A 25,943-nucleotide genomic window follows, 5' to 3' on the forward strand; every position below is an offset into this window, starting at 1 on the left:
TTTTTCAGCACCCAAAACGTAACGCTTTTTAAAATTGTTAATTTGATTCGGTAAAATTGCTATCACGCGGATCAAACGTTGGCGTCTCTTAGTCAAATAAGTAAACTAACTTTCAAAACGCAAGACACCCATAAAATCATCTTAATGGGGCCACGTTTGCTTAGGGGGTGCATATTACTCCACCTTCCCCTACTGTTATTTAATCATATTCGACGTTTCGGTCAAATTTCCTCAGGGCCTCAATTATCACAGATTTTTCGTTCAGTGTGTTCTATGAAGTTTACGGACAGACCCTAAGGACTAATCCAATGATGAGCCTAACTACATCGCCCGCTGTGCCAGCGCTGTCGTCGAGCCCATGAACCCTTTCCGTCTCAACTAGTTTATCTGATTCACTGAAGGCAGCACACCATCCCACCGAAATTACGAGTTGTCCCAAGTTTGTATATAAAGAAATGGATATAGGAAAGCGAATAAAACTTAGCAAGCTACGGTTTGCTGGGCACGTAGCTTGTATGCCGGAAGAACGATAAGCTGAAATCATTATCAACAGAGAACGGCTCCTTTGTGGAAGGCACATACGTTGGCTTATTGCAGTTGATGAGGATCTTAAGACTCTTAATGTTCAGGGCGACCGGAAGCGCCCAGGGATTGGTCCAGGAACGAGATCAGTGGAGGCGAATGCTTAATTCGACGTAGATTTATCGTAACGAGTAAGTAAGTACGTTTTCACTACGTCTTTACGCCACTTTTCAACATAGTATTCTTGGAGCATGACTTTGCTTGAGCTTGATTGACCGCCCGTAGATGCTACTCCAGTATCGCCAGATCAACTACACTCACACAAGAAACCAATGAGAATATCTGTCGGGGACCAGCAGGCATCTTCAGTGTGTGAGCGTTGGTGATCTTCCATTTTTAGGCGACAATGGCGCCTGCCACGTCAGGTTGCTGGTCCATGTGGGGAAGGGGAAGAAAGTGATGATTGCAATCGTTTGTATCCACATCAGACCGAATATACCTCTGCGTCTGCACAAACTCATGCGGATGTCGGAGTGTTGGTGGGAGGCGCAGGGTTCTCACATTGGTGCGTGGAAGCTAAGCCTAAGGTGATAGATTAGTGTGATTATTACTATAGGGCTGTCCATTTATTATGTAAGGGGATTTTCACGATTTTTCGACACCCCCACCCCTCCTTGTAAGATTTTTTGTATGAGAACCAAAATATTTTTGTATGACGCGTAAGATTTCTCTAACCCCCTTTCCCCCCATAAACCCTTACGTAATTAATGGACAGCCCCTATGAAGCTTAAGCGGCACAGTTCGCTTCATTGCATACCTTGTAGGCGTTATCTGTCTTCTTGGAGCACGACTTTGTATATTACGTGCTAACCCAACTAACATTTTTGCTGTATAAGAGTTTAAAAGAGCATTCTTCCAAAGGAGTTTGTTTCTTAAGCTGTTATGCAGCTACGTAGCAATGCTAAATAGGTACTCTATGCGTTGAAGACCAAGAACATTTCCCGACCGGAACGGGAATTGAACCGGTCGGTCGTATCAAGATAAAAACCCTGATCCGCTAGACTAGACTAACTTGAGATCCTTGGTTCAAGAAAACTAAGAAAGTTTTAGACATTTACTAAAAGAAGGCAATTAGATGTCAGCCAGTGCTGAACAAAAATTCATGAAGCTTTAATTTTGGAACGCTGTTAGCCACCGCGTTAGAATCATCACAAGTTATCGGATTGTTGTATTTTTTTTGCAGATCGATTAAAATAAATCCAATCTCTAGCATGTTTCCGCTGTCCCAATTTCAATTTTGCTCCCCACTGCGGTTGCTTAATATTTGACACGTGTCGCCACAACAGCTGCTAAGCATTTCCCATCGTTACCACCACTAGTAGAGAGATATATGACTTTTTTTGCCCATCTCAGCATTTTTATTTTTTTTCGATGGGAGAGAAAATTTCAATTTTCGCCAAAGGAAAAACGAACGGCACCGGTTCGATAAGTAAATAATAAATTGTTCCACATTTGCGATCATTTGATTTGCTTCAAATATGATTGGGTAAATGTTCTTCTGTGCACGAGACGGAATTTCCTCCTCGTGGTAGAAGCATATACCTATTTGCTGACGGTTGACGGAAAGTCGGGAACCGTAGGTGTAAATACTAAGGTAGTTCCCGTGCTTCATAAAGCCGTGAACGTTATGTATGGAAAAATTCCCTGGAAACCAGAGCTTCGCACAAGGTGACATTGTGATTCAACTTATAACAGGATGGAGTAAAATCATAGACCGTGAAACGATATTAGAGGTCCCATAACTTTGTTTCGACGCTTTCTCCCTTCTATTGTTCTCTTCGCTGTTTCCGCTTCTTTTATCGGTGCAATCTCCGGGAATCTCGTTATTTAAATAAAAACATTCCTACGGGAAGTCGACGCTCAAGAGGGTATCGTTGTGACTAGAGTTTTCCCGTTGGTGCGTTGGCTGTTTTGATCACCATCTTCTTCATTCGTTCCATCTGAAAGGGCATTCTCATTCTGTCAACCTGCTACTTTGTGATAGCTCTTGTAGCGCTGGAACTGATGGCTGAGCTGTTTGAAACCCATTTTCTCCGGCTCTGCGGGTGGTGCTTGGCGATGAGTTTGAAAGGATTGATGATATTTTAAAAGGAAAATAGAAATATCCTGACGAATGAATAGAACATTGCAAACGAACATATATTGAAAATATGAGTAGTTTTATTGTTTCCATGATAGAGTGGATTGAATAAAATACCCCAAATGAGTCGAATACTCATCGTTACTTTATGTAATGACAAGTGTTACACATACAAGAAGATTTTGGATGAACCAGTACTCCTCAAAAGTTATTTTTTTTTGCTGTTTGAAAACAAAACTGTTGAAATTTGTCAAATTTAATATTCAAAAACGTTTAAAGTAAAGGCCTTTACAAGTTCATTTAAAGATTAGCTTTAAAAAAAGAAACATTTTTTATAAAATAATCATAAACTGGGACGGGAAATGTCACGGAACATGGAAAAACTGCCAGGACCTCTGGTTTTAGATATATTTTATTGCCTGCCTTTCTACTGTTTACTGGTTCAAAAATAAGATTCAAACGAAAACAACCACAAAATGTGTGAGTTGAATCAATAATATATTATTTACTTTCCTATAACCAACAATCATCCTAAAACTTCGATTCTGAGCAACATTTCCACTTTTTCGGTTATTGAATTCTGATAATTTATCGCCTCTCTTCCTGAATCAGTTGAAAACATTCCCACCTGCTAACCCGCTACCATTTGCCGCGTGTCCTTCGTAAAGCCAAAGTCACACACCTTTCCAGCTACGACCGGAACTAACTCACAAACCACTTCGGAATCAATAATGCGAGAATAAATTGAATACCTACGTATGTAGGTAGATTGCTACCTAGCCAGTATAGCCAATGCGCAGCAGGAGGAATCCCCTCGACCACTAGTGGTGTGCTGTGTGCTGCTGATGTTCTCATTTGCATTCCGGGCGCATCATTCGAGAGCAATTCCGATTTGAGTGAATTTAAAACACATTTGAAGTCAATAAATCTCACCACGTTCACACCCAAGTCCCACGAAAGGGCCACGGAAGGGGCGAAATGTGCGAGGCCGTGTCGGCACATTCGTTCAGTGGGGGAGATCGGGGTAAAATGTGCTATAGGGCAATTTGCCACATTATCTACATGCACACCCGGATTAAGAATTGTGGGGGCCCGGGGCCGGAGCAAATGTGGAGGCCCCTCGGAGGTACAAATCTTCTTCTTCTTCTTCTGCTTCTTCTTCTTCTTGGCGTAACGTCCTCACTGGGACAAAGCCTGCTTCTCAGCTTAGTGTTCTATGAGCACTTCCACAGTTTTTAACTGAGAGCTTCCTCTGCCAATGACCATTTTGCATGTGTATATCGTGTGGCAGGCACGAAGATACTCTATGCCCAAGGAAGTCAAGGAAATTTCCTTTACGAAAAGATCCTGGACCGACCGGGAATCGAACCCGTCACCCTCAGCATGGTCATGCTGAATACCCGTGCGTTTACCGCCTCGGCTATATGGGCCCTAGGTACAAATGTATTGAGCAAAAAAGATTTTCTTTGTTTTTGAACAATAAAGTTAATGTTTAGCAAGCATAAACGGATTTTGTGGGGGGCCCCTAAAATGTGAGGACCCGGTCCCTTCAGCAGTGAAAACTAACTTTGAAGAGCCACAAAGCTTTTGTTGGATGTGAATTGAAGGTTGGTTCAACAAGTAAATCTGGCAAAGTGAAAATTGAACGGTGATGAAGAACAACTCGGCTAGCTGCTGTTTTGGTACTGTTGCCTTCGTCGTACACAAAACGGGAAAAGTTGTCAACTCGTAAGTGGAATAGAAATGTGAGATTGAGTGTTATTATTCGATTTCCAGTTCTAAAGGGGATGGTTTTCGATAGTCCACATTGTTTTACTTCCATCTAATGAGGCATTGGCAAAGGCAAGTCGGAATATTTGTAAGATCGGTCATATTCCGTCTGATGCGACGGGAACTAGCGCATATGACGAAGTAAATTTAAGTGTTAAGTGTTGAAAAAAAGATCTGCAGAATTCTAAAAAAATAAATTTAAAAAAAATGCCGTTACGAAATAAGCTTTCATGGCAAACAACCACAAAAATCAAAGTCACATCATAGTTACAAGAACTAGGAAGATATTGTTTACACTTTTGCACTAGCTTTTGCATTGTTTTAATTTGAGTTAAGAGGAAACAAACCATCATCCGTATTAAATTTTCAAATTTCAACCAATAATGGTAATGAAAATTTATCACTGCATCCTATTCAACATCTAGATAATAGTGAAATAATTTTCAATAGTGGCTTTGTGAGGAAAAAAAATGCTTTTTAATATTGATTGTTGATGATTGAATGTTGGTTATTTGAGCCTTAAACCTTCTCATCGCGATTTATTTAATTATTTTATGATTTTCATCATTCATTCATTATGCAGGGTAGGGGTGTTCTAAAATATTTCAGAGGCATTACAGAGTGTTTCAGCCTGTTCCAGGGGTGCTCTAGAGGTCTTATAGGATTTCAGAAGCACTCTAGGAGTTTTCAAAGAGTTTCAAATGCGTTCTAGGAGTCTTCAAGTGTGTTCTGGGGATGCCCTAGGGATGTTACAGAGGCTTTTGGGGTGTCAAGAACGTTTCAGGAAGTTTCAGAAGCGTTCCATGGTATTTCATGGCCGTTCCAAGGTGTTGTGTTTTAAACGTGTTCCAGAGGTCTTCAGGGTGCTCCAGGGGATTTCAGGAGAAGCTCTCTAGAAGGTTCTATGGGGCTTAAGGGGTACTCCAAAGAGTTTCTGGACTAGCATTGGGCTAGTTTGGCTGAGACATCGATTTTTGTGAATCGATTCGAATCGGACCAGCAGAAACGAATCATCGAATGCTTTGAATCGATGTTTTCACATCGTTTTGATATTATAAAATAATAACCATAAAATGATCCGTTTGTAGCATGGAGTACAAGGTGGAGTATTTGTCTAAATAAATTTAATATCAAAAATTGAGATTGTTCATCGAACCGTCTCTGGAGGAATTCCTGGATGAATGCGTGGAGGAAATCCCAAAAAAAAAATCCTGGAAGTATATCTGCAGGAATTCCAGGAGAATTCCCTGGACAAATTCTTGGATGAATGCCCAGAGGCTATTCTGGAAGAAATCTCGAAGAAATCCCTGGGTGAACTCCTGGAGGATTCCCTAGAAAAAATCTGAAAGGAATCCCTGGAGAAGAAACATTCCTGGAGGAATCCTTTTAGAGAAACTTCTGGAGAAATTCTTGGAAGAACTTTTGGAGAACTTTTTGGAAAACTCGCTGGAGGAATCCCTGAAGAAATGTTTGGAGGTATCTCAGGTGGAATGCCTGGAGGATCTTCTAGACAAATTCAGCTGGAGAAATCCCTAGAGGAAAAACTTCTTCAAGGAATCCCTGGAGGAATCTCAGAAGGAATTTTGGGAGGAATCCCTGGAAAAATTTCAGAAGAAATTCCTAGAGGAATTCCCCAAGAATTATTTCTGGAGGAATTTCTGGAGGAATCGTCGAAAAAAAATTTGGAGGAATGTCTGGAAGAATCCTAAGAGGAAAACCTGGAAAAATTTCTGAAGAAATTCCTGGGGGAGTTCCCAGGGGAATTCCAGGAGGAAACCCTGGAAGAAATCCCGGTGGAATTTCTGGAAAAAAATCCTAGAGGATTTCCTAAATTAATTTCAAAAAAAATTTCTGAAGGAATCCATGGATTTCCTGGGGAAATTCCTGGAGGCGTTGCCGTAGGAATTTCCGAAGGAATTCCTGGATCAATTTGTGGAGGAATTCTTGGAAGGATTTCTGAAGAAAAACCTGGGGTAATCCCTGGAGAAATTCTTGATGGTAATCCCGCAAAAGCCCCTGGAGAAATGCCTGAATGAAATCCTGGAGGAATGCCTGGAAGAATACCTGGAATAATACCTGGATAAATTCCGGGAGGAAATCCTGGGGGAATTTCTAAAGGAACCTTTGCAGGAATCCTCAAGAAATTTTTGAAGGAATTCCTAGAAAAATCTCAAAAGGAATTCATGCAGGAATCGCTGGAAAAATTCTTGGAATAATTCGTGGATAAACTCCGGGAAGAATTCATGGGGAAATTTCTGAAGGAATCCATGAGGATTTTTTGGAGAAATTTCTGGAGAAATTGCCGTAGGTATAGTGGAGGTATTCCTTAAGGACTTCCTGAAGGCTTAGAGCAATTCTAAGAGGAATTCCTGAAGGAGTGCCTTGAGAAACTCCTGGAGAAATTCTTGGAGACATATCTGTAGGAATTCCTGGAGGAATCCCTGGTTAGGCCTCTCCATTTTTTCAAAAATCTTCTCTGATACTCAAGTCCGCCCCCATATTATGATTGGCACCCTAAAAGAATTAACTGATCAAAATTTCAGCCAAATCCATTGAAATCAACAAATCATAACTGCATTAACTTGTCAAAAATTAATTCTTTCAGCACAAATTGAACACACAAGATTCCTCCAGGAACTCCTCCTAAAAGTGCTTCAGTAGTTTTTCAAGGAAATCATCCGGGGATTCTTCATGCAATGTATGAGTAGTATGGTGAATCGTTCAGGAAGAATTCCTGGAGGAATCTCTAGAGGAATTTCTTGAAATATCTTGAAATACCTGTAGGAATCTCTGGAAGGATTCCTAGAGGAATCTCTAGAGGAATTCCCGGACGAATCCTAAGAACTTTTAGAGGAATCCATGCAGGAATTTCCAGAGGGATCCTGGAGGAATTTCTGGAGGAATCCCTTATGGAATTCTTGGAGGAATCCCAAGAAAAATTTCTGAAGAAATCCAAGGATCAATTTCTGAGGGAATTCTAGGAGGAGTTTCCGAAGAAATCCCAGAAGGAAGTGCTGAAGAAGACGCTGAAGTTTTAGAGGAAAACCTGAAGGAATCCTAAAAAGAGTTAGCAGAGGAACTTTTGGAGCAATTCCTGAAGCAGTACCTGAAGAAACCCCAGGAGGAAGCTTGCAAGCAATCCCAAGAGGAATTCTTAAGAGTATCTCTTAACAGTTCCTGGAGGAATTCTTAGATTATTTCCTGGAGAAGTTTCTGGAAGAGTTTCAAGAACAATTCCTGAAGGAATCCCAAGAAGAGCTCTCGGAAGCAGATTCAAAATAATTCTGGAAATTGTTCCCGAAAGAATCACAGAAGAAATTCCCAGGAATCTTGGAGAAATTTGTGAAGAAACTCCATGATGAATCCCGGAAGCAATCCCAGGAATTCCTTAAGGAATCTCACGAGAGCTTTCTTAGCGAATTCCTGGAAGAATTTCTGTAGGAATCCTAGGATGAAAATTTGAAGAAATCCATGTCTGCAGTAATTTTTGGACGAATTATTGAAGGAATACTTGGATGAACTCCTAATGTTTTTTATAAAGAAGTTACTGGATTAATTTTTGAATAATCTTTAGTTAAATTTTCTGAAAGAATATCTTGAAGATATTCCTGCAGAAATACTTCGAATAATTCCAAATAGAACTATTGAAGCAATCTCCAGCTGAATTCTAGATGGAATAAATGCAGAAATCCTTGAAGAAATCTCTGGAGGAATACCCGCAGAGGATCTCTGGAGAAATTTCTGAAGGAAACTTCGAAAACAGCACTTGAACTGAAGGAACCTTTAAAGATATCCCAGGTCAATTTCCCGAAGAAATGTCTGATGGAATCCCTAGATTAATTCTTTAGGGATTTCTGGAGGGATTCAAGCTAGGATCACTGCAGCAAGCCATGGAAAGGTTCCTCAAAGAATTGCTCATACTCATATGCTTTACAAAACTAGAAACAAATCTTGAACAGTCATTTTGATTCCCCAAAACTGAAATGCCTTTTTGTATATTCACATATCGGGCGCCCAACTACGCCAATGATTTTACGACGGTGTGCCAAATATTTATATTACGTTGAGACAATGCATTCTGAAGAAAAATGAAAAGTTTATATTTTTGAATCCAAAAAAACTTCGAATGTAAAAATTCATTCCGTTAATTTTGTGGGGCTTCAACATCGATTCAAAAAAAAAAAAAAACATCGATGTTGCGAACTTCGGCTTAAAATTGCCAGACGCTATCTGGACGCTCCAGGAAGTCTCAGGGAGTTTCAGGAGTGCCATGGTCGTTTCGGAGGGTTCCAAGGAATTTGAGAATTCCAGGAACTTTCCAGGTGATTTCAGAAGTCCACAAATAACGTAATGCTTTAGGGGGAGGGGGAGTGTGGCCGAGCGTTACGACCCATATAGTAGTCGCTACGAAAGGTTGCGGGGGAGTGGGGTACGTGATGGTTCGAAATATGTCGATTTTAGCCTTACGTAATAAATGGATACTGCCTCAGGGGATTTCAGGAGCGTTTCAGAGTGTTTTAGGTGGTTTTAGGAACGTTCCTTGGATATTTTATGGGTCTCTAGGGGAATTTAGAGGGTAGCAGAGGCGTTTCAGGGGATTTTATGTGTTTTCAATGGGTCCAGAAGGTTTCAATGAGTGTCAGGAGGTTTATTAGGACATTTAATAGGGTTTCAAAGGATTCCAGAGTCTCAAGTGATTTAAGGATCTGCTTAAGTGAATTCAGGGCGGTCTGGAGTTTCCAGGGAGGTTTGTGGGCGTTCCAGAGGATTTTAGTGGCGCAATTTTAGGGGCTTTAGGGGGTGTCAGGGATGTTTCATCGAGATTCGGAGAGGTTCCGGTTGGTTTTCTGAATTCTCTGTCAGAAGTATTCCAGGGAGCCTCAGAGGGTTTCAAACATGTAACAAACCCGCTGAAATCATATGAAATTACTTAAAAGCCTTGAAGCCCTTTCCGAACTCTTTCTCTAAAACTGCATTGAAAGCCACCTAAAACCTCCTGAACGTTGTGAAACGCCTTGAAATCCCGCTGAAGTTCTCTTGAAACTTTCTGAAATGTCTTTAAGCGCTTTTAAAAATCCTCCAAATCCACCTGAATTCATCCGAAAATCTTGGAAACTCCTTTGAAGACCTCCTGAAACTCTCTTTAAAGCCCTCTGAAATCCTCCTAAACACACAAAACGTCTTGAAACGTCTTGGAACGCTTTTGAGTTCCTCCTAAAACTTCTTTGAAGTTCCATGCACCCCCTCAATTTAACGGAAATTCCTTCGACACCCTCCTGAAACCCCATAGAAGCCTTGATATGCCTCTGAAACTCCCACAAAATTTGAAAATGAAAATCCTACAAATTTGTAACAGACAATTCAAAATTCCAACTACCATTATAAACCATTCAACAATTAGCGAGAATCGGTCAACATTAGATAAAGAGCTCGCTTAAGCATGCGTTCAACCTTTGGATTCCAGACTTCCGCTGGAAATGTTTAAAATTTTTTTTTTCGAATTAATGCTTCGTCTTCAGGTTTCATTATTCCCACGATTATTTTGATTTGTTGGGCTTTGTACTTCGCTCGCTGGTGTGAAACCCAATGAGTCTCGTAGTCACTCGGTCGGTACGTGTGTACTCTTATCGTATCAGAGGATTTAGCTGAACGAGCCTTTCTTCAGACCAAAATTCAGCTGTCATTGTGTTCAGCCACTGACACCATCGACCAGCCAATGATTAGCTAAAACTTTCACTGTTCAGCATTACTTTGGTGCCTAGTAGCGATGGATGTCATACTAACATTTCTTCCATTTCACAATGACATTAAGGACGTTGTCAGCGACCATATTGGATTTTAAATGGCAAGGACTTTCGATAGTACCCAGAGAGGATGGTGAGCCAACCACAGACAATTGCAACTAAGTGTAAGTATATGAGCTTTTATCTAGGTTCTGTCTCTTCTGCTGGCCCTTTACCAACACGAGTTGTAAATGTAGAGGAGGCAGACCGTAAAGCTACCGGAGTTTTGGCCATAAATTCCTGTGAAATTCTCGGAAGGAGTATAGAAGATGGTTAATCTGGTTTGAGGTTAAGCTTAGCTGTATATTTCGATGGACCGTTTTACCCCTTCGACATCAACCTAAGCCCTTTCGTTGGTACGTGACGACGACGCCGACGACGACGGTGACCGGCCAACCTTCGTTCCGTATTCGTGTGGTGTGTGACTTCCCCAAACCGGCTGACTGCAGCAGACAGAAGATAGTCGTCTCAGCTGAAATGCATCGCTGAAATGGGAGGAAATGCATCGATAATCTATGGCTTTCGATTATACTCTTCGGTTGAAAGGCTTTCGAAACTGGGCGACCAGTCATGTAGCTTACGAACGAGTGCACTTTCTCTACAATGCAGTAGTGCTGTGCAGAAATCGGATGTTCAAGTTAGTATGCGGAAGGATATTGAAATTAAAATCCTTCCGCCTTGCTGTGGCAGAAATTGAATTGGCTCTCTGGCGAAGCGTACAGCTGGGAATGACCATTGTAAGTCAATGAGAGTTCCGAATTTGTAGGAAGAATTGAATTGAATAACTTTCAATTAATGTGTATAATCAATATTATATATACCATCGAACGAAGCTTATTGGACTTGATTTCGGAGAGAATAAAATGTTGATCACTTCAGTATATTACTTCGTAGCTAATAACTACCACTACTGAGCCGGGGCCCGTGGCGAAGTGACTGCATGTTCACTTCATAAGTGGAAGGTCATGGGTTCAATCCCAGCCTCGGCAATTGCAATTTTTCACCAGTTGCTCTTCCCCCGGGCGGCTGACCCTGACCCTCTTCTGAGAATATGCTCTCTAAAGTACCCAGAAACTGGGATATCGGCTGAACGGAAACTCATAATGGACCATCAATCGGACTGGAAAAGTACAAAAGCCACACATCAATATTCTCGTGCTCATCATTCTACCATGGACAGGATAGAAAAGTGACAGTAGCGCAAAAGGCAACCAGTTCAATATAGTAGATTAAGAATAGAATACATTTAGGCGCTGTACAAAGTGTAAGTGCAGCCGCCAATTGGGTTCTTTAGGGGTATCCAGATTATTTCATAATCAGATTCTCCGCCCAAAAATTAGTCGAAATCCAAAATTTCATAATTTTTGGAGTCCGGGAACTATTTTTAAACTGCATTTAAAGTTTGTATGGGGAAATTTTTTTTGTTCGGGTCGAACTGTCATTTTATCGATTGAACTGTCATTCTATCCACGAAAATTAAAACTGTTTTGTTAATTTAACTATCAAAACAAAAGTATTAGAATCCAATAAAATCACGTTATTCTCAGAAAAATGAGATCTTTCGATTAGGCTATAGAAAATAGCAATGTTTTATTCACTAAACAACCCAATTGCATTCGCTCACGCAGTGCCCTAGTGGACAAAAGAGCTGTAAATTAGGTTAAGTAATTGAAGAACAAAAAAAGTTATGTTAGACTCAGCCAGATCCGTGAACTGAGTTTCACAAGAGCCATTCCAAAATATCTTTGGGATATTTCAGGATTATTAAACTTTTCTACAATTAAGAACTTCCAGTTAAGGTGAAGATATGACGAAGCCATTCGAGCACAAATCTGAAGGTAAATGTGGGACATGTCAGAGGATAAGGACTGCAGCTACAAACCGAGTGCTGTGGTGAAAAATTTTTGATTTAGTTTTATTATAATTTTTATTACGGCAAACAAAGGAAATTGATAAAGTCATTACAGTTGGTAATGTTGTGTAACTCAAAACAGCAAAAAAGATATTACTACGGCTGTACACTTCATGTTGCATGTTGTCCATATTGCAGGACAGTGTGTACGGTTCTGAATATCCCGAAGCTATGTCATAGTCTCTAATTGTACTCTGTGAGCTCCAGTAAGCATAATAGATAGAGAAACATCAACATAGCTCTATATCCCTTTCGTGACGAACCAGCACAATTGTGCTGTTGTGTGGTACCAGGTTTGCATATTTTTTTATCTGTTAAAATTTTGTTTTAAGTGATATAAACTGTTTCCATAATTCAGCTATTAATTATACTTGTATGTGTGTAAACAAACTTTTGATTACGTTGCCACAACAAAGTAAACAAAAAGTGGACGAAAACCGTAAAACATGGAAAAAAAGTTTTATCTGTCGCATATTTTTTATTTCCGATTTATCTAGTCAAAGATAGAAATCGAAAGATAAACAATAGGTCTTTCAAATGAGGAAAAATAATTGTTGTTTTGTTGAGAAATCTAAGAGTTCTGAAGAGCCAAAGTTGAGTCATTTGTATGGAGATTTCACTTTTTTGTGCCTCGTCCCGAAAGGGATATAGACAAAATAAAAACTTCAATTGCTACATACAAGGGCGTAGCCAGCTTTTCGGTCAGGAGGGTGGGGGTTCAAGCACCCTTAGCAAATTTGTACCTACTAGCTTTTATAATTAAACGCAGCCCGATGAAATTAAGTATTCTTCTTCTTCTTCTTGGCGTAACGTCCTCATTGGGACAAAGCCTGCTTCTCAGCTTAGTGTTCTATGAGCACTTCCACAGTTATTAACTGAGAGCTTCCTCTGCCAATGACCATTTTGCATGCGTATATCGTGTGGCAGGCACGAAGCTACTCTATGCCCAAGGAAGTCAAGGAAATTTCCTTTACGAAAAGATCCTGGACCGACCGGGAATCGAACCCGTCACCCTCAGCATGGTCATGCTGAATACCCGTGCGTTTACCGCCTCGGCTATATGGGCCCATATAGCATATTAACATGAAATTCTTAAAGCATTATTTAATCCTTTGTATTTTGTTCAATACGTTTTAAAAAGCTCGCCTGATCTACACAAATCAATGTGATGCTGGTAGCGGTGACCAATTTCTAGAAGATTAGGGATTTTTATTCACTGGTGCATTATTTTGCTCTGATTTTTATATTGTTAAAGTCTACAAAATATTCAAAAGAATATTTAGCTGAAATCTTTTGAAAATTACAAACTTTTTTGATGACTTAGAATTTCCTGGTTCCTGTACTTACCTTACCTTACCTTACCGGTCAGGCTAAGGCCGGGGTGGCCTCTGCTGTACATAGTAGCCGCCTCCATTCCACTCGGTCCATGGCTGTTTGCCTCCAGTTCCGCACTCTGCGTAGGGTCCGCAGATCGTCCTCCACTTGGTCGATCCACCTAGCTCGCTGCGTTCCACGTCTTCTTGTACCGGTCGGATGACTCTCGAGAACCATTTTAGTCGGGTTGCTATCCGACCTCCTGATGACGTGACCCGCCCACTATGGGGAAAGTGGTGGCCAAAAATCGAAAAATTGACTTGCTTTGAATGACGTGTCTTATATACCATTTGAGAGCCAGATAGTTCAAACCTAGATTCCCAAAATTTCAGCCCTCTGTGATGGAAACTCATTGCGCCACAGATATCAGACTTAGAAAAATAGTGAAAATTGTAGAAAAAATGCATTTTAAACAAATGCAGTTTTCTTGGTGAAAAAACGGTTTAATTTTGGATTTGAATCCACCGATGGAAATGTTATTGTCTGAACTTCAAAATGGGTGTGTTGTTGGGGTTACACGGTTAATTGAAATTAGTAAAAAATGAGTAATTATTGACAAAAACAACATTTTTTGCCTAAGTTGGTCTATATCTAACAAGCAGGGTCGAGCAGTCTCAAGAGACCGCCTCCACAGTTTAGTATGGGGTCTATAGTATCTGCGGAACGCGAATCCAGCTGCGGATAGCTGCGGATGAGCGTCATTTTGGCCCAAGCCCGAAAAATTGATTTTTTTTGTTATTTTTTTTTGTTAACTATGATTATTGATTATGCGAGCATATACAAAAAAAAAATCGTACAGATTAAACAGTGCTTCAACGGTGGTACTGTTAATTGTAAAATTAAGTCTTAAAAATGTTACACACTTAATTACTTTTATGTTGAAAATGGGTAAAAACTGACCGAAAATTATCGTTCCATATATAAACTGTATCAACCCATCTGGACTGAAATACTTCTTTTGTTTACGAAAATTTTGTTTATATTTTCAATACACATTTAGCAACAGAGAAAGAAACACCACATCTTATATATTAATTTTACTAAAACCTACCTGCTTGTACTTAAAAGACGAGGATAATATTTTCAATTTATAAGTTCGTTTTCAATCTCAACGCTAGCAACGTGAATATAGCACAGTAGTTAATTCAACGCAAACAAATCTGAAAATAATTGTATGTGGTAATATGGAACATAGGAGCATCGTGTTACCACAGACAAACAGACATATCACTTGGGACAAAATGCGATAAAAATCATCATCACGAAAACATAATCGTCCAATGCTAATTGCGTTAAAAAGGGAAACGATGGGAACTATGTAGAGTGAGACGTCTGTTTATCTGTGGTGTTACCTTAAATCTAAAAAAAATCTCAAATAGTTAACGCAACAAAAGTATTTGACTTTATCAAGGCAAAATATAATTTTGATCTTGCTAAAGAAGAACGACTACAGTAGACGTTCGCTCAGTGCAAAAGCTTTAACTGCAATGTTTTTTAACTGCAAGTCCGCTAAGTGCAACAATTTAGCAGTTATCGCACCGCTATCCGTCGTAATGAAATGTCAACAGCGATGCGATGTTTTCCATGACATCTGCCAGTTTTTGCAGTTATCGAATTTCATTCGTTAAGTGAAACGCAAACATGTTGCAGTTATCGAACGTCTACTGTACCTCAAAAGTTGAAGTACGTAGTTTTTACAATGCATAGCAAAAGGCTCACTCAAAAAAAGCTTTGAAAAATAAAATAACGATTGGCGTGACGCTTATTCGGAACTTGGAAATGATGTTATGTTTGGCGGTAATGTGGACACTATAGAAAAACTGCATATAGACATAGGGTAGTGGAGGTATTTTGGACCGGGCAGGTATTTTGGCCCACCTAGGGAGTTTTATGATATTTATCACATAATCTCTACTAAATCTTGGTAAATTTTTATTGAAACACGAAAAGTATTCAACTGTGTGATGACCTTTATTTTGGATGTCAGTTAAATATGCTGTTCAGTATCAAACATAGAGAAAATGTTTTCACTTCCAATGAAACGCACGGAAAAGCACCAAAAACAAAAGAGGTGACAAATTTGTAGTCGGCTTCGAAGAGGTATTAAATTTTACAAATAAATATTTATTTCATGTGAATGTAGTTAGGGCCATGCAAGAACTCAAAATAAACTGTTATTAACCTCGGCGGAGCGATAATATTCAATAAAATGGTGGTTTGAGCTATGGCCAAAATATGTTCAACATAATCAGATGTGGGCATATTTTGGACCACCTGCCAGATCCATCTCTCCAGTTCCTTCTAAAGGGAGAAAACATTCATGCCAATCTAATGTAGTCCGAAAACAGATGAATAGAATAAGTTGGGACCTCCCGTGATCTGAGTTGTTATACCTTTATTTCACAATGAGATTGTTGTGGGTTCAATTTGTTCTAACAAATTTTCGCCAAGTTGTTTCATTTCGATTCGATTTGTGCCCTAACAACTTTTCGACAAGTTGAAGTTTTCAGGTGTTCAGTCGTCCAGTTTAGAAAAGTTGTCCTTTTCGGCAATTAGTTGATGACTGAGACACTGTGTTATCTATTGTATGTTTGACAAATTATGTATCATTCAAATTACTTTATTTTTGATGGCCTTTCCACTCATTACAATATGTGTGGAACGCCTTTATATTTAGCAAAATCACTAGACTTTCACACTTCCTATGAAGCGTTACGTAATTTATACATGGTGACTTACGTCATGAGATAGTTAATAAATAAACGTTTTGCGTAACATTTTTTTATGAAACATCATACTACAATGCGTAAAAACTGGCAATAGCAACAAAATTTCATCTTTTTTTTACCGTTACGTAATTTTTAAACGTTCCCTGCCTCAAAAAATGAATAGAAAAGATGTAATCGTCACGTAGTTTTAACTATTTTTAAATTTTTGCTGAGGTGGCTTTCATTTCATCAATCAATTGAAGTTTAATTTGGTGGGCCAAAATATGTGCACTTGGTGGTCCAAAATAAAGTCTGGTGGTCCAAAATAGAAGCCCGAGATCCTTCAGGAGTTTTGATATTTCTTGTATTTACTACAACAATTTTGAGTTCTGTTTGGCCTTTTTCGACAGAAAACATGTTGCTCTACGTAATGCCTACTGAAATTATCCATGTTCAGAAGTGGGGACCTTCTGTTTTCGCTGAATTGTTCATCCACTTCCTAAAGCGGTCCAAAATACCTCCCTTACCCTAACGATTCAAATATGGTGAATTTGATTGGCCATGTTCTCAAAAATCGTGAAGTGAATCTAAAATGTTTACAATTCCCAAAAATTTATATGGAATGATGCCACCTGAACAGAAAAATTAGTAGATATTGCTTGTGAATTTGATTAAGCTCTGTCTCTTGAAACTTAATTAATAAAATTTGTGATGGAAATTTATCAATGAAAATGATGTTCTATTTAGCAGTATATTCATTCCTGCAGTAGAAAACATGGAGACAAATCATCAACTTAGTTATTGAAGTTGATATGTGTTCAGTAAAATAATAGAAGCATATTAAAAAAGTATCCTTTCGACGAGTTTGAACAAATATTACATTAGGGGGGGGGGGGGGCGGGGGAGGTGGTGGCAGATAAGTTGGAGGGGTGCTCTTGGCAGATAAACAATTCTTTACCAAAATACATGATCGATAAAACAACACTCATTTTGAAAAATGGGAAGGGGTCAGATTTGCATCGAGAGGGGGGGGGGGGGGGGAGGTGCTTCTACCTCCACCCCTCCTGTTTTATCTTATGCATGGCAATCTTATTCTAGTTTTGATTTGCATTTGAATTGCCTCAAAAATAAAAAAGAAACGTTTAAGTGTTTAAGTTAATTGTTCAGGAATAAGTAGTTCCTAACTGGGTTAAATACTAGTTACAGCTTCCAGATGTGATGAAAATACATACATTTGACTAATGTTATGCTAATCTTACTAGAATACTTCCAAAAAATGCGGAAAACCCAAAAAAATATTTTTGGCCACCACTTTGTATGGAGCCGCCCCATAGTGCCGCCCACCGTAGCCTCCCGATTTTCGCGGTATGGACGATGGTTGGTTCTCTCAGCAGCTGATGCAGCTCGTGGTTCATTCGCCGTCTCCAAGTCCCGTCTTCCATCTGCACTCCGCCGTAGATGGTACGCAACACCTTCCGTTCGAAAACTCCAAGGGCGCGTTGGTCCTCTGCACGTAGGGTCCATGTTTCGTGCCCATAGAGGAAGACCGGTCTAATCAGCGTTACGTAGATGGTTAACTTCGTGTTACGGCGAACTTTATTCGATCGTAGAGTTCTGCGGAGTCCAAAGTAAGAACGATTTCCTGCCACAATGCGCCTCTGAATTTCTCTGCTGGTGTCGTTGTCGGCGGTCACCAGTGAGCCCAAGTACACGAATTCTTCAACCGCCTCGATTTCATCACCGTCGATATGAATTCGGGGTGGCGGGCGCGGTGATTCCTCCCTGGAGCCCTTTGCCATCAAGTACTTTGTTTTCGACACATTAATGACTAATCCGATTCGCCTGGCTTCACTCTTTAGTCGGATGTACGTTTCCGCCATCGTCTCAAATTTACGAGCAATAATATCAATATCATCGGCGAAACCAAGCAGCTGAACGGACTTCGTGAAAATCGTCCCACTCGTGTTTATCCCCGCTCTTCTTATTACACCCTCCAAAGCAATGTTGAACAGCAAGCACGAAAGACCATCACCTTGCCGTAACCCTCTGCGAGATTCGAAGGGACTCGAGAGTGTCCCTGATACTCGAACTACGCACATCACTCGATCCATCGTCGCCTTGATCAACCGTATCAGTTTATCCGGGAATCCGTATTCGTGCATAATCTGCCATAGCTGTTCTCGATCGATTGTATCATACGCCGATTTGAAATCGATGAACAATTGATGTGTGGGCACGTTGTATTCGCGGCATTTCTGCAACACCTGGCGGATGGCGAACATCTGGTCCGTTGTAGCGCGTTCACCCATAAATCCAGCCTGATATTGCCCCACGAACTCTCTTGCAATCGGTGATAGACGGCGGCATAAAATTTGAGAGAGTATCTTGTAGGCAGCGCTCAGTAGTGTGATCGCGCGGTAGTTCCCGCAATCCAACTTGTCGCCCTTTTTGTAGATGGGACACACGATACCTTCCATCCATTCCTCCGGTAATACTTCCTCCTCCCAAATCTTGGTAATGACCCAGTGTAGTGCTCTCACCAGTGCTTCTCCACCGTATTTTAGAAGCTCGCTTGGTAGTTGATCTGCTCCAGCGGCTTTGTTGTTTTTCAACCGGCCAACCTCCTCCTCAATCTCTTGAAGGTCAGGGGCCGGAAGTCTTTCGTCCTGTGCACATACTCCTAGATCTGTTACCACGCCACCTTCGGTACTTGCAACGTCGCCATTGATGTGCTCATCGTAATGCTGCCGCCACCTCTCGACCACCTCACGCTCGCTCGTGAGAATATTCCCGTGATTATCTCGGCACATGTCGGCTTGTGGCACAAAGCCTCTGCGCGAGCGGTTCAGCTTCTCGTAGAACTTTCGTGTGTCCTTAGCGCGGTACAGCTCTTCCATCGCTTCGCGATCTCGTTCTTCCTGCTGGCGCTTTTTCATCCGGAAGACTGAGTTCTGCCTGTTCCGCGCCTGTTTGTAACGTGCCTCATTCGCTCTCGTACGGTGTTGCAGCATTCTCACCCATGCTGCATTCTTCTCGTTTTTCAACTGTTCACATTCGCCGTCGTACCAGTCGTTTCTGTGATTCGGAGTCGCGAAACCTAGTGCTGTAGCCGAGGTACTACCTATGGCGGATCGGATGTCCCTCCAGCCATCTTCAAGTGTAGCTGCGCCAAGCTGCTCTTCCGTTGGTAGGGCCACTGCTAACTGCTGCGCGTAGTCTTGAGCCACTTCTACGTTACGAAGTTGCTCGATGTTGAGCCGCGGCGTTCGACTTCGACGCGTGGTGATAACTGTCGAAAGTTTTGAGCGCATGCATACAGCGACTAAGTAGTGATCCGAATCTATATTCGCACTGCGGTATGTGCGGACGTTGGTTATATCTGAGAAGAATTTACCGTCGATTAGAACGTGGTCGATTTGGTTTTCTGTTTGATGGTCGGGTGATCTCCAGGTGGCTTTGTGGATATCTTTGCGGGGGAAGAAGGTGCTTCGGACTACCATACCACGGGAGGCTGCAAAGTTTACGCATCGCTGGCCGTTATCATTCGATACGGCGTGCAGGCTGTTTCGCCCGATTACCGGTCTGTACATTTCCTCCCTTCCTACCTGCGCGTTCATGTCGCCGACAACAATTTTCACGTCACGCGGCGAGCAACCATCGTATGTTTGCTCTAACTGCGCGTAGAACGCTTCTTTCTCGTCATCGGGTCTCCCTTCGTGTGGGCAGTGGACGTTGATGATGCTGTAGTTGAAGAAACGGCCCTTAATTCTCAACATGCACATCCTTGCGTTGATCGGCTGCCACCCGATCACACGTTGTCGCATCTTGCCCAACACTATCCTGGTTCCTGTATGCATCTTTTTTATCTTCCAATACTATTCACTGGAGGAATTCCTCCACAAATTCTTGAAATATTAAATACAAATCACGTAATCCTGAAAAAGTTCTTGGGTACATCGCTGAAAAGATGTTTGTAGGATTTCTGATATTTCCGAAGGAACCCCTGAATTAGTTTTTATTTATAGAGAGGGGGAATTTGTGAAGAATTCACTTAAGGAATTTCCGGAGAAATCCCTGGAAGACTTCCTGGATAAATCACTGAAGAAAAACCTGAATGAATCGCTGTTACAATTCCTACAGGAATACCTGGAGGAAGCCCTGTACAATCCCTGGAGGAATTCCTGGCGAAATTCCCGGAGGAAGCTCTGGAAGAATTTTTCCTGGAGGAATCCTGAAGCAGTTCCTGAGAAAATCTCTAGCTAGAATCCTGGAGGCATGCCTGGAGAAATCTCTGAACAAATCCGGGCGTAATTTCTGGAGAAACTTCTTGGATGAATTCTTGGAGCAATCCCTGGAAGCATTCCTGAAGAAATCTTCAGAAGAATTCTAGGAGGAATTGCTGGAGAAATTTCTGAATACAATCTCTCGAGACATTTCAGGAGGATGTTCTGGAAGAACCATTGGAGGAATTTCTGGAGGAATCTCTGGAGGAATCTCTGGAGGAATCTCTGGAGGAATCTCTGGAGGAATCTCTGGAGGAATCTCCTTGAAGATATTTATGGGAGAATCCCTGAGGAAAATCCTGGAGGATTCTCTGGAGGAATGTCTGGAGGAATCCTTGAAAAATTCCTGAAAGTATGGAGTATAGAGAATTTCCTGGAAGAATCTCTGAACAAATCCATAGAGGAAATTACTAAAGGAATTGCTGATATAATTTCTCAGGCCAGAAGCAATTCCTGGAGGAAATCCCGATAAAATCCTGAGGTATTTCCTGGAGGAGTTCATGGAGAAGTTCTTAGAGAAAATCCTGGAGGAATGCCTGGAGAAATTCCTAGAGGTATTCCTGTGGGAATTGCTTGAGGAATCTCTAGAGGAAATCTTGAAAGAATAACTGGATGAATTTCTAATGGAATCTGCATAGAAATTCTAGGAGATTGCTATTTCTATTATTTTTCTATATCTAAAAAAAATCCCTTGAGAAGTCTTCGAAGGAATTCCTGAAAGAATCCCTGGGGGAATCCTTGAATAAATTTTAGGAGAAGTTCCTGGTAGAATCTCTGGAGAAATCCCTGAAAAACTACAGAAGGTATTCCTGGAAGACTTTCAGAAGGTATTCCTGGAGGGTTTCCTGGAAGAATCCTTGGAAGAACTTCTGAAGGATTTCCTGGAATCCCTGGAGGATATCCTAGAAGAGGAATGCCTGTAGGGATTAACGAAGGAGTCTCTAGAAATACTCCTGGAGAAATATCTAGAATAATCCCTGGAGGAATCTATAGAGGCATTTCCTGGATGATTTTTTAGCAGAACCCCTGCTGCACTTCCCAGAGGAATAATTTCTAGAAGAACCTCTGAAGAAATTCGTGGAAGAATCCCTGGAGAAATTCCTGGAGAAATCCCAGAAAGAATTCCTGAAAAAAATGCAGATGGAATCCTTAGAGAATTCTTGAAGAATTCGAAGAAGAGTTCGCGGAGGAACTCCTTGAGGATTCCCTGTTGCCGCTCCTAAAGAAAGCCATGCAGGAGTTTCTGAATCCCGACAGCAGTCTTATGAGGAATTCCTTAGCAAATCCCAGGAAAGCTTTCTTAACAAATTCCTGGAAGAATTTCTGCAGGAAAAAAATTTGAAGGAATCCAGGTCTGCTATACTTGTTGGACAAATCATTGTTGGAATATTTGGATGGACTCCCAAAACAATGTTTTGTACAATGTTTCAATGAACTCCTGGATTAATTTTTAGCTAATCTCTGGTAAAATTTTCTGTAAGGGTTTCTGGAAGATATTGCTGCTGAAATATTTCAAATTATTCCAGATTGAATTATTGGAGCAATCTCTAGTGGAACTTTTGAAGGAATATATGGAGAAATCCTTAAAAAAAATATCTGAAAGAATACTTGCAGAAATACATAAAATAATTTATGTTGACATTCCTTTGGGAATCTCAGGAGAAATTCCTTGAGGAATGTCTGGTGAAACTCATAGAGGAATTCTTGAGAAATTCTCTGGAGCAATCCGTGATGAGATCACTGAAAGAAGCTATGAAAAATGACCTCCCTGCCCCCCTCTGGCTACGCCCATGGCTATTGCTACTTGATTTCAAACAACATAATATTTTGAATGCCTCCAGTCAATCTGATGATGTCCTTTGAACATCCAGAAGTTTTACTGGACATGATAGATTACAAATCGTATCTTTGTACAATGAAAGAAGTTATCACTACACCCGTAGGATTTAGGATCCAAACTCAAAAACAGTTTGGATAACCTAGGATATCCCGGCTGATCTGATACTGTCTTTTGAAGTTTCACAGGGCTTACTGGACATGATAGAATACAAATCGTAGTTTGTATAATAAAAAAGTAACTGTTACACCCGTAGACTTTAGGATTTAAACTTAGGAACAGTTTGGATGACCTAGGATATCCTAACAGATCTGATACTGTCTTTAAAACATTCAGAGGACTTACTGGACACGGTTGAATACAAATCGTAACTTTGTATTAAGCGTATCTTTGTATAGTGAAAGAAGTTACTGTTACACCCGTATACTTCAGAATCTGAACTCAAGAACAGTTTGGATGACCCAGGATATCTCGACTGTTCTGATACTGTCTTTTGAAATTTCGGAAGACTTACTGGACATGATGAAATACAAATCGTAGCTTTGTATAGTGGAAGAAGTTGCTGTTATACCTGCAGGTTTTAGGATCTAAACTCAAGAACAGCTTGGATGACCTTGGATATCCCAACTGATTTGATACTGTCTTTTTCACTTTCAGAAGACTTACTGGAAATGATAGATTAAAAATCGTAGCTGTGTATAAAGAAAATTACCGTTACACGCGTAGACTTTAGGATCTAAACTTAAGAGTAGTTTGGATGACCTAGGGTATCTAGAAAAATATTCTGCATCGTATGCTACTCTTGCTATGCTGTTGAACACCAAAACCACAGAATACTTAGAAAAAAAAACTCTATGATCGCTTGGAAAAATGCCGGCTTCAAAGGATTACTGATTGGATATTAAAAATGTTACCATTAAAAATGTACATAAAATCGAGGGTCAATATAATCGAAGGTCCACTAAATCGAGATATACCTGTATTGGCAGCATGGTTTGGTTCAAGAGCTGCACATTAAACGATTAGGCAATGAGATATTATCTTCGCATTTTCCAGCTGGAAAATGATGTTATCATCAAAATATGATAATTGATCACATCTATCTGTTTGGTTACACTTCGCTAAACCTAATCGAATTAATGCCAATCAGATTAATTTTCCAATTCCCTTCTGCACCACTTAGAACAATGCTCTCGTCATCATCATCATCATCATCTCTGCAGCGTCAAATTGGAATTCATATTCGATTTCAGCCAACCACACGATTAGTATATGTATAGCTAGGTGGTAACGTAATGTATCGAACGCGATAGCATCTGATTCAGCGCGTCAAAATTTATCCAATCAGCAACCGTTGCAGAGCAAGATGATCGGCATTGCCTGCATAGCACGGCCACGGTATCCATAGAACAATGACTTGAATATTCAAACAAAATCATCGGAAAGCTTACAGGCACATTCACCGATGGTGTCTCCTTGTCTGCTATCGTGTTTGGTATCCAATCAAGATGGGATTCTGACGGTGTTTTCTTTTCACGATCCAGAATGACATAATCATCTTTGGCTCTTGTCGAACACATACAATGCATAGCATACTCGTCATCTGCAACCTAAGTATCAAGAACGGTAGTCATTTTTTTATAAACAAGTTTTAGTCTCAAGTTACATAGTTTCATCTCGGGATCAACGGCTTTACTTCTTTTGGGTTCACTTATTTTTTAGTGTAACGGAAATGATTTGAATACAAGGACTTCTGCCTATCACGTTAGGTGACGAATTTAAATATTTTAGTTTACAGTGTACACATATCTGAAGAGTCGTGTACATTTTTGTGTTCTGTTGACACATATCAATTGTTTCATTCATGAAAACTAATATGAAAATTTACATTATTATCGAGTATATCTACATAATAGTAAATTCACATGACCAAAATAAAGTTAATAAAGTTTGTCTTAGCCTGTCTGAATGACAAACCCAAGCAAAAGAAAATACAGTTTCCATGACTTGACCTTTATCATTTTCATCTGTGTAGTCTATTAATTGTTAACATAATGACGGTTCACATCATCAATCTGTAATGCTTTCGATCAGCATTATTTTTCTGTACCGACACAACAGATAATAAAACGAGACCTAGTGGTTGGGAGAATGCGAAACATAAATCACCGCGATAGCTCCCAAAAAAAAACATGCTCACCCATCCGTGGGTTGTCATCATCGTAATCGACATCGACTACCATGTCGTTACTCAAGTGGCTCTTGGAGCAAACAATATGTCATACCAGGTTATACCGACTGTAACAATAATGTTGTTACGGATACTTAAGGCTTGATTTTTCGCCTGACATCCCTGCTCCCATCCCAACCTGGCTCACTTGCCTCTTCGAAAACGTAAACATTTATTGAAGGAGTCATCCCTCATTCCAATCATCGTTCTTCTGTCTACATGGTAGTATTCTCAAGACCGCCGCACGGCAATTGAGAAATCTTGTATAATGTTTTGGATACTACCCCGCGCCAAAAGGACCTCTCGTCAGAGTTCACAAAGGCCGCCACGCTGGTCTTGGTCCAAGTAGAGGCTATGGTCGTTCCTCATGCATCCTGACTTGATGTAATTTTTGCTGCCCTCATATATGACACTCGAGAACCTTTGGAGGGTTTGGGTGTTTCTCCATTTGATGCGAGAAGGATGATGAATCGAGTGTGTATGTGCGCCGTGCCGTATATACTTAAGACACTACTGAATAGCTATCGGGAGGCACTTGTGCCGGCTTGATGTCGTGTGTCACTTGTCGCCAGACACACGACGAATATTCCAGTAAAGAGGAGCATCTTCTTGATGATAATATCCAAGCTGCTGAGTGATGGGAGACAGACAAGAGACAACAGTCACCCAGACAGAAATGAATGGAGCCAAGGGCGGGCGGGGGCTGGAATGAATTAGCACCGTGATGATCCTTCAAGCAACAAAGGGAGCACTAAAGGAGCCAACGGAAAATGTTTGCTTACGATCACTCAATAAGAAGTGAGCTTGAATAGAATTATCTGGTTTGTTGAATGCTGTTGGCAACGAACCGGCAAAGTTGTACAATTTTAATGATAGTGAAAACTGTTGGTTGAATTGGTCTTTGGCCCATGATTCATTTTTTCTGACGTTACAAACAAACGTTACGTTAAATTTGGCTACCTAAGATTATTTCCCCGTTCTCTCATACTTATTACCTTAACCTTGTTTCTTAAACTCTTGTAGAATTCCTGCAAAAATAATTAAAACATCCTGGAAAGTTCTATCTAATACTTCCAAATATTACTACATAATCCACTCCAGCAATTCCTTGAACCAAAAACGTGGCCATGGAGAATACTCAGTACAACACAAAGTTGTTTGACGACATGACTCCAATCTATTCCAGTATTGTTTGTGATGAGTCGCTTTTCCGTGTTAAGAACAATAGATGTTTGTTTCGGATAAACCGAAATACCATATTGGCGAAACCAACCCTCAACTAGCTGATGCACATACAAACTAACAATGTTAGATAGTCGTCGGAAAAAGCATAAGAAGGAAATCCGCTATAATTGAGTTGCCTCAATAGCGTATATGCTACGAG

General features: G+C 40.5%; 1 protein-coding gene across 2 annotated transcripts in view; it reads right to left on the reverse strand.

Annotated features, from left to right (window-relative positions):
- Positions 1-25,943, reverse strand: part of LOC109400281 (prolyl endopeptidase FAP) — a 447,684-nt gene that overhangs the window by 192,065 nt on the left and 229,676 nt on the right. The window lies entirely within an intron of this gene.

The sequence above is a fragment of the Aedes albopictus genome, chromosome 2, assembly GCF_035046485.1.
Source record: "Aedes albopictus strain Foshan chromosome 2, AalbF5, whole genome shotgun sequence".
Taxonomy (NCBI): domain Eukaryota; kingdom Metazoa; phylum Arthropoda; class Insecta; order Diptera; family Culicidae; genus Aedes; species Aedes albopictus.